The sequence below is a fragment of the Balaenoptera borealis genome, assembly GCF_965194805.1.
Source record: "Balaenoptera borealis genome assembly, chromosome: 10".
NCBI lineage: Eukaryota > Metazoa > Chordata > Mammalia > Artiodactyla > Balaenopteridae > Balaenoptera > Balaenoptera borealis.
Genome location: NC_138874.1, coordinates 64,153,342 through 64,168,988, shown reverse-complemented (window position 1 = coordinate 64,168,988; position 15,647 = coordinate 64,153,342).

Genomic DNA, 15,647 nt, shown 5'->3' with positions numbered 1-15,647 from the left:
CGATCCCGTGCACGCGGGGCCCAGCCAGCACTGGTTAAGGCGTCTCATGCCACCTCCTGCGTCATCACTGTATCACCGTATTCATTCTGCAGCACGCTGCCCAGAGGTAGGCATTCGTAGCAAACCCACGTCACACGTGGAGACCCTGAGGCCCAAAGTGGGATGGGAGTGTGGCCGAGGGCAGCTGGCTGGCAGGTGGCTTCAGAGTGTGCCCCCTCCATCATGTTGCGTTTGTGCCCCTTGTCCTCGCCTGGTTCCTTCTGTTGCCCCTCCCTGCGTGTTGTCTACAGTAAGCCTGGCACGAGGCCGGCGCTCGGGCAGCCGGGCAGCTGGTTCAGTGACTGAAGTGAGGTGAGTGAATGAAGGGGGTTGGTTGGCAGAGAGACGAGCCAGGCCTTCAGTGGCTGCACATTTCCCTTCACACGTCTCGTGAGGAGAGTTAACAGACCATCGTTTGGATGAGAGATTGTCCTCTCAGGAGCCCCCGGAGAGGTCGTCCTGGGGCGTGGTCAGAGCAGGCGTTGGGGAGGGGATCAGCTCTGGGGAAACGTCCTGATCAGGCCGAGGAGGGGGAGACTGCGGAAAGAGGTTTCTGGTAACACCCCGACACAAGACAGGCTGACCAGGGCGCCAGGAAGGACAGACCTGGGAGTGTGGCAGAGAGAGGAGACCTGTGCTCTAGAGGCTACTGCCTGGGCTGTGCAATGACTACATTTCCTAGAAAATAATACACATAACACATATAAATAAAAAGATGCATGTGAGCCGTGTTAGGTTATGTGCCCGGGAGGGAAGGTGGTAGAAGAATGGCTCTGGGGGCATCCAAGGCCGAATAATTAGTGAAAGCAAGGAGGGGAAGCCCCTTCTGGGCCATGAAGTTCCCAAGTGTCAAAGTGTCAGGGAAATGAAACAGCAAAGGAGACGGGAAGGGAGCGGCCGGGGGGCAGGGTCGAGGGGAAGCCAGGAGAGTTGGGGTGGGAGTGGGGAGCGTCCTTGGGAGCTAAGTGAAGATGAGCGCGGGTCGCCCACGTGGAATGACACCGGCGGCTTACATGACATGAGGCTTCGGAGTGCCCAGGGACTTCAGCCACATGGAGGTTGTCGGTGACCTGGGGAAAGGAGACTCCTTAAAATGTAAATGTGGCCGTGCTTCCCACCCCAGTTGTAATCCTTGAGTACCTCTAATGCACCAGGTGTTAGCTGTCAGTGCCCCACGTGCCTGCCCACTACCCATCTGTCTGCCCTCATTCTGGGCTCTCCCACCCACCCCACTCCAGACGCCCTGGCTTCTTTGGCTTCACCAAACAGGCCCTACTCACTCCTACCCCAGGACCTTTGCAAATGCCATTCTTTCTTCTTCTGTCTTTGGATGGATGCTCTGTCTCATCCTGTAGGTTTCAGATGAAATTTCTGTGTTTCTGAAAAACCCCTTCCTTGGTAACCTCCCCTTTCTACTCCCATTTTTTGTTTCTTGTTCAGTGTGTATAATTTGTAAATATGTTATATCCTTGTTTAACCTTGGGGCCCAAACCCCTCGTGTCTCCTTCTATACCCACCCACCCTCTCGTCTCTTCACAGGTGGTTCCTCTGAACCCTTCCAGTCTCAGTTTACTAATCACCGTCCAGAAAGACTCTCCCAAACATCCTCCATAAATGATGGCCATCTTACTCTGGTCCTGGGCCATCAAAAGCTGTAATTCCTTGTGGGTGGCAGTGCTTGCTTGTTCATGCCTGTCGCATCCATAGGACTCAGAATTCTTTTTATTTTTTATTATTTATTTATTTATTTATTTTTGGCTGCGTTGGGTCTTTGTTGCTGTGTGCGGGCTTTCTCTAGTTGCGGTGAGCGGGGGCTACTCTTTGTTGCAGTGTGTGGCGGTGGCTTCTCTTGTTGCAGAGCACGGGCTCTACACACATGGGCTTCAGGAGTTGTGGCTCGTGGGCTCTGGAGCGCAGGCTCAGTAGTTGTGGCACACAGGTTTAGTTGCTCCGCGGCATGTGGGATCTTCCGGGACCAGAGCTCAAACCCGTGTCCCCTGCATTGGCAGGCGGATTCTTAGCCACTGCGCCACCAGGGAAGCCCCGGACTCCGAATGCTTGAGGTGTTGCCTTGGCTGCTTTGTTTGCCGTTTCATACCTGGCCCCAGTGCAGGGCCTGGCACAGAGTAGGTGCTCGATGTAGTCATATCAGAATGAATCTTAGATGTGCCCATCTCTCCTGCTCCCTGAGCTCCCCTTATCAAGGAGCTTCTGCAGGCGCTGAGAATCCTGCTTGCCCTCCGGTGGGTTCTGTGCCAGGCTCAGGTGCCCAGAGATGTAGATGTAGATTACCATCCTTCATCAGAGTCGTGTGGGTTTTTTTTGTTTGTTTTTTGGTTTTTGGGGGTTTTTTTGTATGTGTGTGTGTGTGTTTTAGCACTTGTTAAGAAGTAGCACTGTAACTGAGGAGTCATACAGCAATCACTTGGCAATTTAATGTTTCAACACTGGAAGTGAACATGGAATGAATGACACGATATGACAAATCCCATTTCCCACAGAGGGTCCAGGGGAAGGTGACATCAGATGGGGAGGCACTCGGAGGTGGGTATCGAGGAAGGGGAGTTGGGAGTTTGGTCTGAGAGGTGGTGGTGGATGGAGGGGTGGGGGAATGAGAGGCGATTGGGAGAAACAGCAGCCCAGCAGTGGGTGGCTGGGGTGAAAGGCTTGGAAATGGAAACTTCAGGAGACATTTTGGCCTGGGACAAATTCCCCAGAGCAGATGTGACCCGGGCACAGTGTAAGAAGCAGTGACACAATAGTCAAGATATGGAAACAACCTAAGTGTCCACCAATGGAAGAATAAATCAAGAAGATGTGTTGTATATATACAGTGGAATATCACTCATGAGCAAGAAGGAAATCCTGCCATTTGCAACAACATGGATGAACCTGGAGGGCATTATGCTGAGTGAGGTAAGTCGGAGAAAGACACACACTGTATGACGTCACTTACGTGTGGGATCTACAAAAGCCGAACTCACAGAAGAGTGTAGAATGGTGGTTACTGTTTTTTCTGGAAATTTAAATGCCATGTTTGTCAGGTTTGACCCTTGGGTCAGAGGTGCCATCCAGATAGGGAGGGAGTGCTTTGCTCCCAGACCTATGGGTCAGGTGGCCACACCCTGTCCTGAGGAGGGCAGGAGGGCAAGGTCGGTGTGGGCTGACCGGATCACGGTGGTCGGGGGGAGGGAGACTCTCAGGAAGCCCACATCTGTTCTTGGCCTCCTAAGGGCAGGGCTCCCCACTTGCTGCCAAGGCGGAGGGGGCTACCTCTAGGGTGTTTTGTGGAGCCCCCAAAAGATGGTCCTGGGACACAGGGGCTGGGAGGAGCCCTCGTCCTGCACAAGCCGAGGCTGCAACTGCTGAGGCAATCATGGCAGCCTAAGAGGACCATTCAGATCCCCAGGTTACAGAGGAGGAAACTGAGGCTCAGGCGGGTGAGGCCACTTCTGAGGATCCCCACTCAGTAAAGGGCAGACCCTGTCCCCGGGCAGGATGGGAACCACGGGTGTGGCAGCATGATTCCCCTTCCCTTCATCGGGAGAAGCAGCTGGATCCTGTCCTCACCCAGCACCGGGCCTCGTCCTGCTGCTCTGGAGGGGTGTGAGGACCCTTGGAGCTGTGCGTGTTCTCCAGCAGGAGAGGCAGCCCCTAGGGGAGGAGTAGGAGACCCCCTTCCCCTCGGCCCTGGACCCGCCCCTCACCTCCAGGGCCCCTGACCCCAACCGCTGTGCCCACCTCCCTCCTCCCAACAGGAGGTTGGATGGCTTGTTCTAGTCTCAACTCTGGGCTGCGGGATCCCCTAAGACAGTCCCAGGTGGAGCACCTGGCCCGGCTGACCCCTCCCGCTCCCCTCCTCCAGGGCTGCTCCAACCCCCCAAGAGGCACTGTGGTCCATCCATCTCCCCGCACAGAACTCTGAAAGGCAGCTCTGAACATTCTCCCTTTAAAAAAAAAACGAAAGAAGGAAGGAAGACAGAAAGGAAGGAAGGGAAGAAAGGAAGAAAGAAGGAGAAGGGAAGGGAGGGAGGGAGGAAAGAAAGGAAAGAAAAGGATGGAAGGGAAGAAAGGAAAGAAAAGGAATATCACCTTGTAATTAGCTCTGATTTTGGCATCAAACATCCTGAGGTTATGAGTTCTAAGATATTTCGTTTGTTTTGACCTCATTTCTATTTCTCTGCTTTCCTTGTGTTTCATTTTCCATTTCTAACTTTCTGAGCTGCATGTAGGCTCAGCTGCTTCTAGATCCAAAGTTTACCCCCAAGGCAGTTCTAAAATTTCCACATGGTTGTTTTTGCTTGAATTTTTTCACTTGTTCCTAGTTTCACTGACAGGCAATTACAGAAAATAATCTCTGTTATTTGTACTTTTCAAAACTTTTTGAGGTTTTTGTTGTATAACAGTCCAAAATGGTGAATTCTAATGTTATGTGGTCACCTGATGTTATTAGCATGTAGATTTGCATTTATTTTAATTTGTTGAATATTTAAATTTATATAACATGTATTTATATTTTAAATTATGTAATTTGTAATTCAGATACTCCTGTGGACAGTAATTTTAAGCTTTCCTTAGGGAAAGCCACAGACAAGAGAGGAGAACAAAAACGTGTGAATGCTCAGGAATGGCAAACGGTGGTTTCCTCCCTCCCTGATTTCCTCCCTCCCTCCTTCCCTTCCTCCCTCCCTCCCTCTTGCCGTCCAAGACTTGCATGGATCATGGAGCGCTGTGCCGCGGGCCCTGGGGACATGAGCCAGGGAACCCAGGGGTTACGTGTGGGAACGTGCTCACAGCATGAGCAGTGAGAGGAAGGGCTCACCAGACAGAGGGGACAGTGTGGGCAGAGGATGGGAGATGGGTCCTCGGAGACCACAGAAGCAAGGCTTCAGTAGAAGGCAGGAGGGTTGAGGGTGTGTGCCTTTATTGTTGCTGTCCTTCCCTGCCCTCCTGTAGTGATGGTCTGCCCTGGTTACCAGGCACAGGTTTGTCCCCTGGTCTCCTCCCTGTTGTGGCCCAGCAGACCATTGAGGGTGGGGGCCCTTCATCAGCCTGGGGAACTAGGGAGGACTTAGCCTCCCGTGAAGCTGTTATAGCGGCAAACCTAGGAGATGCTGCAGAGTTTCATGGCAGGAGAACCTTCTGTCTGATATGAGGCCAAGTCTGACTCTCCCTGGATCTCAGTGGGAGATGCTGGAGGGTGCTGTGGTAGGTGTCCTGGTAACAGTTCTCTTGTTTCTGATGGACTCCTTCAACCAGTGGCAGACGTTCTTTACAGGGAGCTGAGAAGCATGCCAGTAGCAGTTCAGCACTAATTCTAGGAAGATGTAAAGCCCTCATCAAGTTTTGCCCTGGAATAGAAGAAGACCAAAGCCCAGAAATGTCAGATGTCCTGGAGGTGTCCAAAATGGATCTGCAGCTACAGAGAGTGATTCAAAGATCTTGGAACATCCCACTGCAGGGAGCCAGGGTTCAATCCCTGGTCAGGGAACTAAATCCCACCTGCCACAACTAAAGATCCCGCCTGCCGCGGCTAAGACCCGGCGCAGCCAAACAAATAAGTAATTAATTAATTAATATTTTTTTAAAAACACACAAAGATCTTGGAACAAAGCTGGAAAGGTCCGTTTCTTCTTCTCAAAACAGGATTCTGTCCCTTGAGCTGAAAACTCATGATCGTTGAAGGCTGAAAGAAACAACATCACCTCCAGACAGGAGGTGCAGGCCCAAGACAAAGAATATCAGAAACAGCGATTAAACCAGAGTTTCCAGCGGGGAGATCAGGATGGCGGAGTAGGAGGACACTGAGCTCACCTCCCCCCATGAGCACATCTGTAATACACGCGGAGCAGTTCTCACTGAAAACTAACAGGACTTGCAGAAAGGCTCTTCCCCCTGTAAAGAATGATCCACATGGAGTTGGGCAGAAGGGAGAAGTGATCAGGTCAGGAGCTGTGCCCCTAGCAGGGGACATAGAAGAGGAAGACGATTGCATGGGCTTGGAGATACTCCCTGGGGAGTGAGGGGTTTGAGCCACACATTGGACGCCCCAGCTCTGGGGTCTGATGCGGGGAAGACGAGTCCCCTTGGCTGGTTTGAAAACCAGTGGGACTTACTGGAGGGCTGTAAGAGACCTAGACACCACCCTTGAAGAGCGCACACATACTCGTGCTTAGTCCTGGGAGCAAGGCAGAGGAAGCAGATGGAAACCTCCCCCGGGCTCTGGCCAGTTTCATGCGTACCCCAGCCCACAGCGGGAGCCTGCCCAGCCACTCTTGGCTCTGGTGCAGCTGTCCCCCAGGGCAAAGGCTGCCATTGCTAAGGAGAGAGCACACTTGGGGGGATGAAGACGGCTTGAACCTGGCCCTGCCTCCAATAGGGTGAGGGCTTCTGTAGGTGGCGAGCGTGCAGAGACAGCAGATCAGCAACGACCAGGGCTCTGACGGGCTTGCTGGAACTGTCCCAGAGCGTACCCCAGCCCACAGCGGGCACCTTCTCCAGCCTGTCTTGCTGCAGTGCTGCTCTCCACTAGGGTGGAGGTGCTGTTGCTGGGGGGAGGGCACACACTTAGAGGGAATGGAACCAGCTTGGACCTGACCCTCAGGGCTTCTGCACCAGCACCTGGGGCCCTGACCGTGACCCCAGTAGGCACTGATGGCCACTGGGCAGAGGAGACAGCCCGGCTCACAACTGGCTCCAGCTCTAGCCCCTCCCTCTCCAGCCCTACCCCCCACCGAGGCGGTAGCTGCCAGCACACCCTGAGGGAAGATGTGACCCACGCTCACTTCCACCAGAGCCACTGGGCACACGCACACTGCTTAGGAGCACTCTCACACAAGGTCACACCTTCAAGATGGGGATAGGTTACTAACTGTCACCTAATTTTATAGAGACAGTTAAACAGAATGAGAAGACAGAGGAATTTGTTTCAAACAAAATAACAAGAAAAAAAGTGCTGGTGAAACAGAGAGATTTACCAGATAAAGAGTTCAAAGCATTAGTAATAAGAATGCTAACTAAACTAGGGAAAAGAAGAGATGAACACAGTGAGAATTTTAACAGAAAATATAAAAAAGAACCAGTCAGAGAAGAATACAATAACTGAAATGAAAAACAGAAGGAATCAACAGCAAACTAGGTGATACAGCAGACTAGGCGATACAGAAGAACGCATAAACAATCTGGAAGATAGAATAACGGAAGTCAACCAATAAGATCAAGAAAAAGAATTTTTTTAGAAAGGAGGATAGTTTAAGGGGGCCTTAGGGACAACATCAAGTGTACTAACATTCACATTATGGGAGTCCCAGAAAGAGAAGAGAGAGTGAAAGGGGTAGAAAATGTATTTGATGAAATCATGGCTGAAAATTTCCCAAAGCTGAAGAAGGAATTTCCAGGTACAGAAAGCACAGAGGGTCCCAAACAAGATGTACCCAAACAGACCCACACCAAGGTATATCAAGATAATTAAAATGGTGAAAGTTAAAGAGAATTTTAAGGGCAGCAAGAGAAAAAAAAAGATTCACATACAAGGGAACCCCCATCAGCCAATTTTTCTGCAGAAACTTCACAGGCCAGAAGGGAGCTCTTACAACTCAATATAAAAAAAACCCAAACAACCCAATAAGAAAAATGGACAGAAGACCTGAATAGATATTTTTCCAAAGAACACATACAGGTGGCCAACATTCACATGAAAAGATGCTCAACATCACTAAGCATCAGGAGATGAAAATCACAACCACAATGAGATATCACCTTGAACCTGTCATAATGGCTATGATCAAAAAGAGAATAAATAAGGAGTTCCTTGGTAGTCCAGTGGTTAGGACTCGGTGCTTTCACTGCCATGGCCCGGGTTCAACCCCTGGTCTGGGAACTAAGATCTCGCAAGCTGCGCAGCATGACTGAAAAAAAAAAAATGCACAGAGAGAGAGAGAACAAATAATAAATGTTGGTGAGGATGTGGAGAAAAGGGAACCCTAGTACATATACCATTTGTGGGAATGTACATTGGTATAGCCACTATGGAAAACAGTATGGAGGTTCCTCAAAAAATTAAAAATAGAACTACCATATGATTCAGCAATTCCATTCCTGGGTACTTATCTGAAGAAAACAAAAACACTAATTCAAAAAGATATATGCATCCTAATATTCATAGCTGCATTATTTACAGCAGCTAAGATAAGGGGCAAACTAAGTGTCCATCAACAGAGGAATGGAAAAGAAGACGTGGTACCTATTTACACTGGAATATTATTCAGCCATAAAAAAGAATGGAATTTTGCCATTTGCAACAACATGAACGGACCTGGAGAGTATTATGCTTAGTGAAATAAATCAAACAGAGAAAGACAAATACTGTATGTTGTCACTGATAATTGAAATCTAAAAAACAAAACTAATGAATATAACAAAAAGGAAACAGACTTATAGATACAGAGAACAAACTAGCAGCTACCGTAGTAGAGAGAGAAGCGGGGAGGGGCACGATAGGGGCAGGATTAAGAGGTAAAACACTATCTTTAATATAAATAGGTGACAAGGGAATATTGTACAGCACAGGGAATATAGCCAATATTTTATAATAACTTTATTTTATTTTATTTTTTTTTTATAAATTTATTTTATTTATTTATTATTTTTGGCTGTGTTGGGTCTTTTGTTGCTGCGTGTGAGCTTTCTCTAGTTACGGCGAGCGGGAGCTATTCTTCGTTGCAGTGCGTGGGCTTCTCATTGCAGTGGTTTCTCTTGTTGTGGAGCACAGGCTCTAGGTGCGCGGGCTTCAGTAGTTGTGGCACGCGGGCTCTAGAGCGCAGGCTCGGTAGTTGTGGCGCATGGGCTTAGTTGCTCCGCGGCATGTGGGATCTTCCCAGACCAGGGCTCGAACCCGTGTCCCCTGCATTGGCAGGCGGATTCTTAACCACTGGGCCACCAGGGAAGCCCTATAGTAACTTTAAATGGAGTATAATCTATAAAAATATTGAATCACTGTTGTATACCTGAATCTAATATAATATTACAAATCAACTATAATTTTAGAAAAAAACAAACAGAGCTTCTAGACTTGGGTCACACATCTGACGATCCAGATGGAGCACTTCTCAGGGAGCACATGCTACCCCAGCCCTGGGCCCTTGTTTTTCTCCCCCCGCTTTTTCCCTCCGCGGCTGCCAGGCGTTCCCTGGCCCTCCTCTTCCTCCACGTTGTCCAGTGACTCCACATGTGGAGTTCATGGCGGGAGGATGTTCTCTTCCACCCCTTCCTCCAGGAAGCCCAGGCGGGCCCCTGAGCTGGCTTCTCACCAAGAGGTCTTGGTCCTCCCCGTCGTTCTCCCTCAGGGGCTGGGTCTTCCCTGAATACGGTCATCCAGAACGTGGAAATGAGTGACCTCCTAGCTTCGTGGCCAAATCCCAAATCACCCCAAGGCCCACTATAATAGCTCACCTTTGTCCAAATGTATTTTTGAATTATCTATATTTGTTTTTAGTTTAAAGAACTCTTTTTACGTAAGTCTTTTACTCTTTCTCAGATTGTATCTCAATAGTATTATAAACAAACTTCCGGATAGTATTGAGTAAGTAGTGGTTTTTTTAAATGATTCTCTTCATATTTTAATTTCTAGAAAATATAACGGGTTAAATTTAAGTTGATGACACAATTCACTATTTCTTAAACAACTATTCTCTGGGAGGAGTTCAACCACCAGAGACATTAGAAATATCAGAACACTTTCTCTCTGCCAATGATTCTATGTTGCCGGGTAATAAGAGAACGGTGGGGATGATGTCATGGTCTCTGTAAACAGTAGTTGATTAAAGAATGGCTGGGCTGTGCTGATTGTGTGGGGAGCAGGTGTGTGGAAGGAGGGGCCCAGGGGGCTCCTGGTGTTCTGGGCCCAGTAGAGCTGCTGCCCTCTGGTTGTCAGGGCCCCTGGCCAGGGCTGGACTGAACTCAGTTACTCGGGGCTGCAGAAGGTGGGTACAGGCTGGGATTCTCAGCTCTGTTCCGCCTCTCCAGGGCATCTGGGTCTTTTCAGCTAGAGCGAAGAGCCTGCCCCAGTGGCACCACTGGCTGTGCAGTGCACCTGCTGAGGGCCTTGGGGGCAGCCTGTACCAAGCTCTGGGCCAGCAGCCTTGGGGCTGAAGGCTGGGGTATAAGTTGCTGAGCTCAGTCTAGCTAAGCCAGGATCAAGCACGTCCAGGGATGGATGTGGATTCTAGGCAAAGAGCAAGGCTGGAGCTTCTGGGGGATACAGTAAGCCGTCCTGGCACCTGAGGCTTGGATGAGGTCCACCTTGCCAGAGTGACAGTCCAAGAGGAGCCCATCCAGGGCCTGAGCCATGGCTGTGGGCAAAGAATGCACTGGATCTTCAGGGAAACCATGCCTAAGATGCTGTGGGATCAGATGGAAAGACGTTTAAACCAGGCTCTAGAACCTGCAGGCTGTGCCACTTCTAGTAAGTTATGGGAACCTCACTGAGACGCAGTTTCCTTCTCGGTTATAAGGGGGTAAAGATGGGCCCTGTCTTCCAGTGAGCCTGGGAGGGATATGGTAGATGTAAAGGTACCTAGCAGGTGCTCAGGAATGGACACTGGTTTATATCAGCCTTCTCTGGGACACAGCACTGAGCCAGCCTCTGTGGACAAACAGGGATGGGACGATTAGCAAGGAGAGCCCTGACAAAGGGAGGTGCACAAGGGTGAAGACTCTGTATCAGACTAGGTCATGGGGAAGCAGGGAATAATCCTCATGGATACATCCAGGGGAGTCAGAGGATTAAGTCAGGGCCTATCACAGCACCTGATACAAAGTAGCCCTCCGTGAAGGTGGAATCAATGAACATGGAGGGTGATGTGTGATGTTTGTGCGCACATCCTCTCCTTTGACTGCAGTTTTTCACGCAGCCACCAGAGGGCAGAGCTGACCCATACATTCCTTGTGGGATCGAGGCCAGGTTCCCTCTTGTGAGTTCTGTCGGGGATGATAAGCCTCAGAACCCAGGGACCACCGTTCCTCTCTGTAGGTACAGAAGCCATTCACAGCCCCTGAGAGGTCAGAACCCTTTCCTCAACATTCCATCTCTCTAGAACAAAAAAGTCCAGTTGAGGCAAATGTTCCTGTGTCAGTCTGACCAGATTTCTCAGGGCTTTGCTGTGCCTGTGCCCCCTCTCATCCCAGGGAGTACCCCCTCCTTTCTCCTTTGTTAGGGGTGTACTGTTCTGGGGCGGGGGAAGGATTATGCACATGAGAGATTGACCCTCAGGTTCTTCAGGAAACCATGGGGGACACAGATGCCGTCCAACATTTGTGTCTGCTCTTAAGTGGAACTTAGAAGGGGATGGGAATTCCTGATCAAGGACACTGAAGCCCCGGGCCCAGGCGCCATCCCCCACCCTACAGCGAGCCAGGCCTCAGGGGCACAGCTGGGAACCGCGGGCTTCCTGAGTGAGGATTCTCCCCAGGGTCATTAGAGTCTGAGGCACAGGCAGCAGCGTTCGTGGCACTGTGTCCTACCACTCCCTGGCCTTTTGTGACATGTACCAACCTGGGTCTCCTTCCCCCCGTGGGCCCCTCTACTCCTCTCATGTGTCTCTCCCAATCTGGCTAACTCTCCTTGGTTCTCCTTGGTTCTCTGGGGTGGACCTCAAGCTGTGTGCAACGGCTCTCTGCTGGTCTCTCAGTTCCCTCTGCATTCGCAGGGCGTGCTTGCGTCCTTATGGGTCTCTGTGATTAGTCACCTGCTCCCTTCCCTGGTTCATGTTTATCCGAGACACTCATCCTCAGGTTACCCTTCCACACTTCACAGGCGGAGGCTCTTTCTCCTCCAGCTTCTGTATCCCTGTTGCTCCTCGGACCAGGCTGGATGCTGGGTCAGGATCTCATGCAGATTCCGTGTTTGTCCTATGGATGTCTGCAGGGCTGTGTACAGACAAGCCATGGCAGTGGGCACAGCCCCAGGACAGTACTACTGGGTTGCTGGGACAAGGCTTTGTGGTGGAAGCAGACGTGGCTGGTGGCCAGTGGCCATGCAGTGGTCACCTGCCATAGTTGCACTCCTGAAGGCGCTGCCGCTCTGAATGTCCCTGCAGGCCTGGCTCCTGGCCTGGGGCAACGCGGGGTCCATGGCCCAGCATGTGCCCTCTGGTCTTGAGTTGGGGCACAGCCATGTAGCTTAGGAGAGCCCCAGCTCTGGCACATGGTGGGGCTGTGCTCGCTTTGCAGAGGGCTGAGTTCCTCTGGCTCGGGTCATATATGAAGCACAAATTCAGTTTTTTATATTTATACTCATAGTCATAATTTTTATATTAACACCATCTCCCAGTAAACCAAGATGTGTTTGGTCGAAGCTGCTTTAAATACCTGTTGACTGGAGGCTGGAGTCTTTATTTGTTCCTAGTCAGTTTCTCCTGGGTCAACGAGTAGCACCTCCAGCACCCACCCAACAGATCCTCTGCTACGAGGGGACTGGAAAGCAGCAACCACACGCCAGGGGGTAGTTTCGGAAGAAGACCCTAGAGTTAGGAGTGATGCAGATGCCAGGGAAGCCCTGCCTGCCCCCGCAGAGGGCGGGCATTGGACGGGTGCCTGAGGAGCTGGTACCTTCCCCTCTACAGATGTGGGACACTCCAGCAAGGATCAGATTTTCCCCACACCAGTCACCCTGCCAGGAGCTCTACCTGAACTGTCATCTTCTATCATCTCTTCAGCCCAATGGGGTGGAGTAGCCTGTGGTCTGGCTGCCCTTCAGGACGCCGTGAGGGAGCAGGGTGGGCGGTGCTGAGACCTCCTTCTCGGCCCCATTCTTGAGCCCCTTTTAAGCTGAAAGCTCCAGAGAATGCCCTCTCTTCTTGAACATTCAGGTCTTTTAGAAAATGAAACCCAGACCATAGCCAGTCTTAGGCCCACAACTTGGCCTGAGGGGACATTGCTCCGACATCCCAGATCACTGGGACAAGCATTGCAGGCCTAAATGCCGAGAGGCTTTGGTCCCTTCTGAAATGTTTTCAAAAGTCTAGAATGAATGTACTGAGGTGTTCTTGCTGTAATCTGAGGTTAATTAAATGTAGGAGGGCTCACAGAAGGGCACTGCACACGAGGGAGTAGAACACATCCAGGCTGCAGGACCAGGAAGAAGGAGCCTCTTTAGAGAGCTCTGTGGACACTCCCACAGCTGATGCCACGGTGTTCCGGGGCCTGGCTCCTGGGTGAGCCAGGAGGGGGCCAAGGCTGACACGGGAGGGTCACGTGGGTGTCAGGATGTGGACTCAGGTGTTCTCTGAGGACAGTGGAGGCCCCGGATGAACGTAGTGAATGTGGGGGAGGAATGGGGAGATCCATGACGGGAAAAGTCTCTTCAGTTCCAGTGTAAACACGAGGCTGGGATCAGACCAGAAGCTGGTTGTTCCGTGAAGCAGGGCGAAAAGAGAATCCCATGTTGTCCTGAGCCTGGAATTCCTCCCAGGGGAACAGCTGTGACTGCGTAGAGCACATGTTAATGTACATGTTTGATTCTGAAGACCAGGGCCTCCTTGATCCTGTGATGCACTAGAGTTAAACTAAAGTGTTGTCCATGAAGAAGCTTGCAGGCCATTGAAAGTTCTCTCCTGTCACAGTGTAGGTAGCAGACGGTTTCTCTAGCTCCCTCAGGCTGGGATCCAGGTGCAGCCCATCCTGCATCTTTCCTGGGGAGAACCCCAGCCTGCTTGCTGCTAACCACCCCCCCTGCCCCTGCTGTCTGCCTGTCCTGTCCTGTCCCACCGGCTGCTCTCGGCTTTGTCTCCACCAGGCAGCCTCATGTAAACAACCACCAGAGCCTGAGCCCTGGCTGGTGCCTCCTCTCTGGGCTTTGCACGTGTGGTTTCCAAGGTGTCTGGAGCCCACTGCCCCAGAGAAAGGGACACAGACTCTGTGAGAAGCCTCTGCACTTGGTCAACATCTCTGCTTTGATGGACACTCATCCCCAGGAAGGCTGGTCAGGAGCTCCAGCCACACTTGGTTCCTTCCTTTGCTCTGTCCTAACTGTGTCTTACCTTGCTGTCCTCCCTCCCAATGTAGCCATGGAAACTCCCTCGGGAGAGTCATTCTAGTCCAGGTGGAGGCAGGGATAAAGCAAATCCTGAGCTTTCTCACCCCCGGCTCCTGGATGTTCCCTGCCACTTCAGGAGAGCTGGGGTTTGTTTTAAATACCAGCCCCATTTGTAACCCATACACTCCACACTTCAGGCCCTGCTCAATAGCCACACAGAGGTCAGGAAGACTTTTCATCTGTATCTGAGCCAAAAATCAGCAACTTTGACAACGTGGTCCCAGACTAAACCCATAAGATGACAGCAAGCCGAAGGACGTCTCTCCTGCCTCACCCAAAGCCTCTGCTTGATGGTCCCTGAAGGTAGGTTTTCCAGATAAAATATAAGATGCCCAACTACACCCGAACTTCAGATAAACAATGAATAATATTTTAGTATAAGTACGTCCCAAATGTTGCATACTTACAGTAAAAAATTATTTGTTCCCTTGTGCACTGTTGGTGGGATTATAAACTGGTAAATGAGTCTAGCCACTATGGGTAACAGTATGGAGGTCCCTCAAAAATTTAAAAATAGAACTACTATATGATCCAGCCATCCCAGTTTTGGGTATATATCCAAAGGAAATGAAAACAGGTTTTCAAGGAGATATCTTCACTCCCATGTTTATTGCAGCATTATTCACAATAGTCAAGTTTATGGAAACAACCTAAGTGTCCATTGATACATGAATGGATAAAGAAGATGTGGTGTATACATACAACGGAATATTATTCAGCCACGAAAAAAAGGAAATCCTGCCATTTGCAGCAACATGGATAGTCCTTGAGGACATTATGCTAAGTGAGATAAGTCGGACAGAGAAAGACAAATATTGTATGACATCCACCCTTTTTTTGTGTGTGGCAGAAAAGGCAGTCAGAACACTCCAGACAAGAGAAGAATCATGCTCAGAGAAAGAGTGACATGGAAAGCACCCCTCAGTTCCGTGAACTTGGAACATCCTCTTAGAAGCTGCAGAAGGGAGAGTGGTGGAACACAGGATGAAGAAGGAGGTAAGGCCACGTAAATAATTGATTAGTCATTTTATTAGAATTTTTATGACACACTTTAATATATTGGCATTTAGCCATGTGAGTGACTTAAGTTAAACAGGTGACTTAAAAGATTAAATAAAATACCCCATGTTACTCTTTCATGTTTTTAAATAAAAATTATATCTGAACCAGTGTTAATTGCTTGATTTTGATGGTTATATTGGAAAACATCTTCATATGAAATATAAACTAATATACTAGGGTGATGGAGTATCATGTTTGCAACCTACTCTCATAGGTTCAGAAAAAAATTGGTAGTGCACCTGCATCTTTCCTGTAGGTTTGTTATTACTTCAAAATAATAATTTTTTTTAAAAAAACCCAGAAAACCATGACTCAGGAAGTTATATAACCTGACGTAGGCCACATGGATAACAAGTGGCAGCTCCAAAGTGCAACTCAGGTGCGTCTGACTCCTAAGTCCACACCCTTCCCCACCAACCATGGCCCGGACCTCCAGGCTGCCTCCCCGCAGACC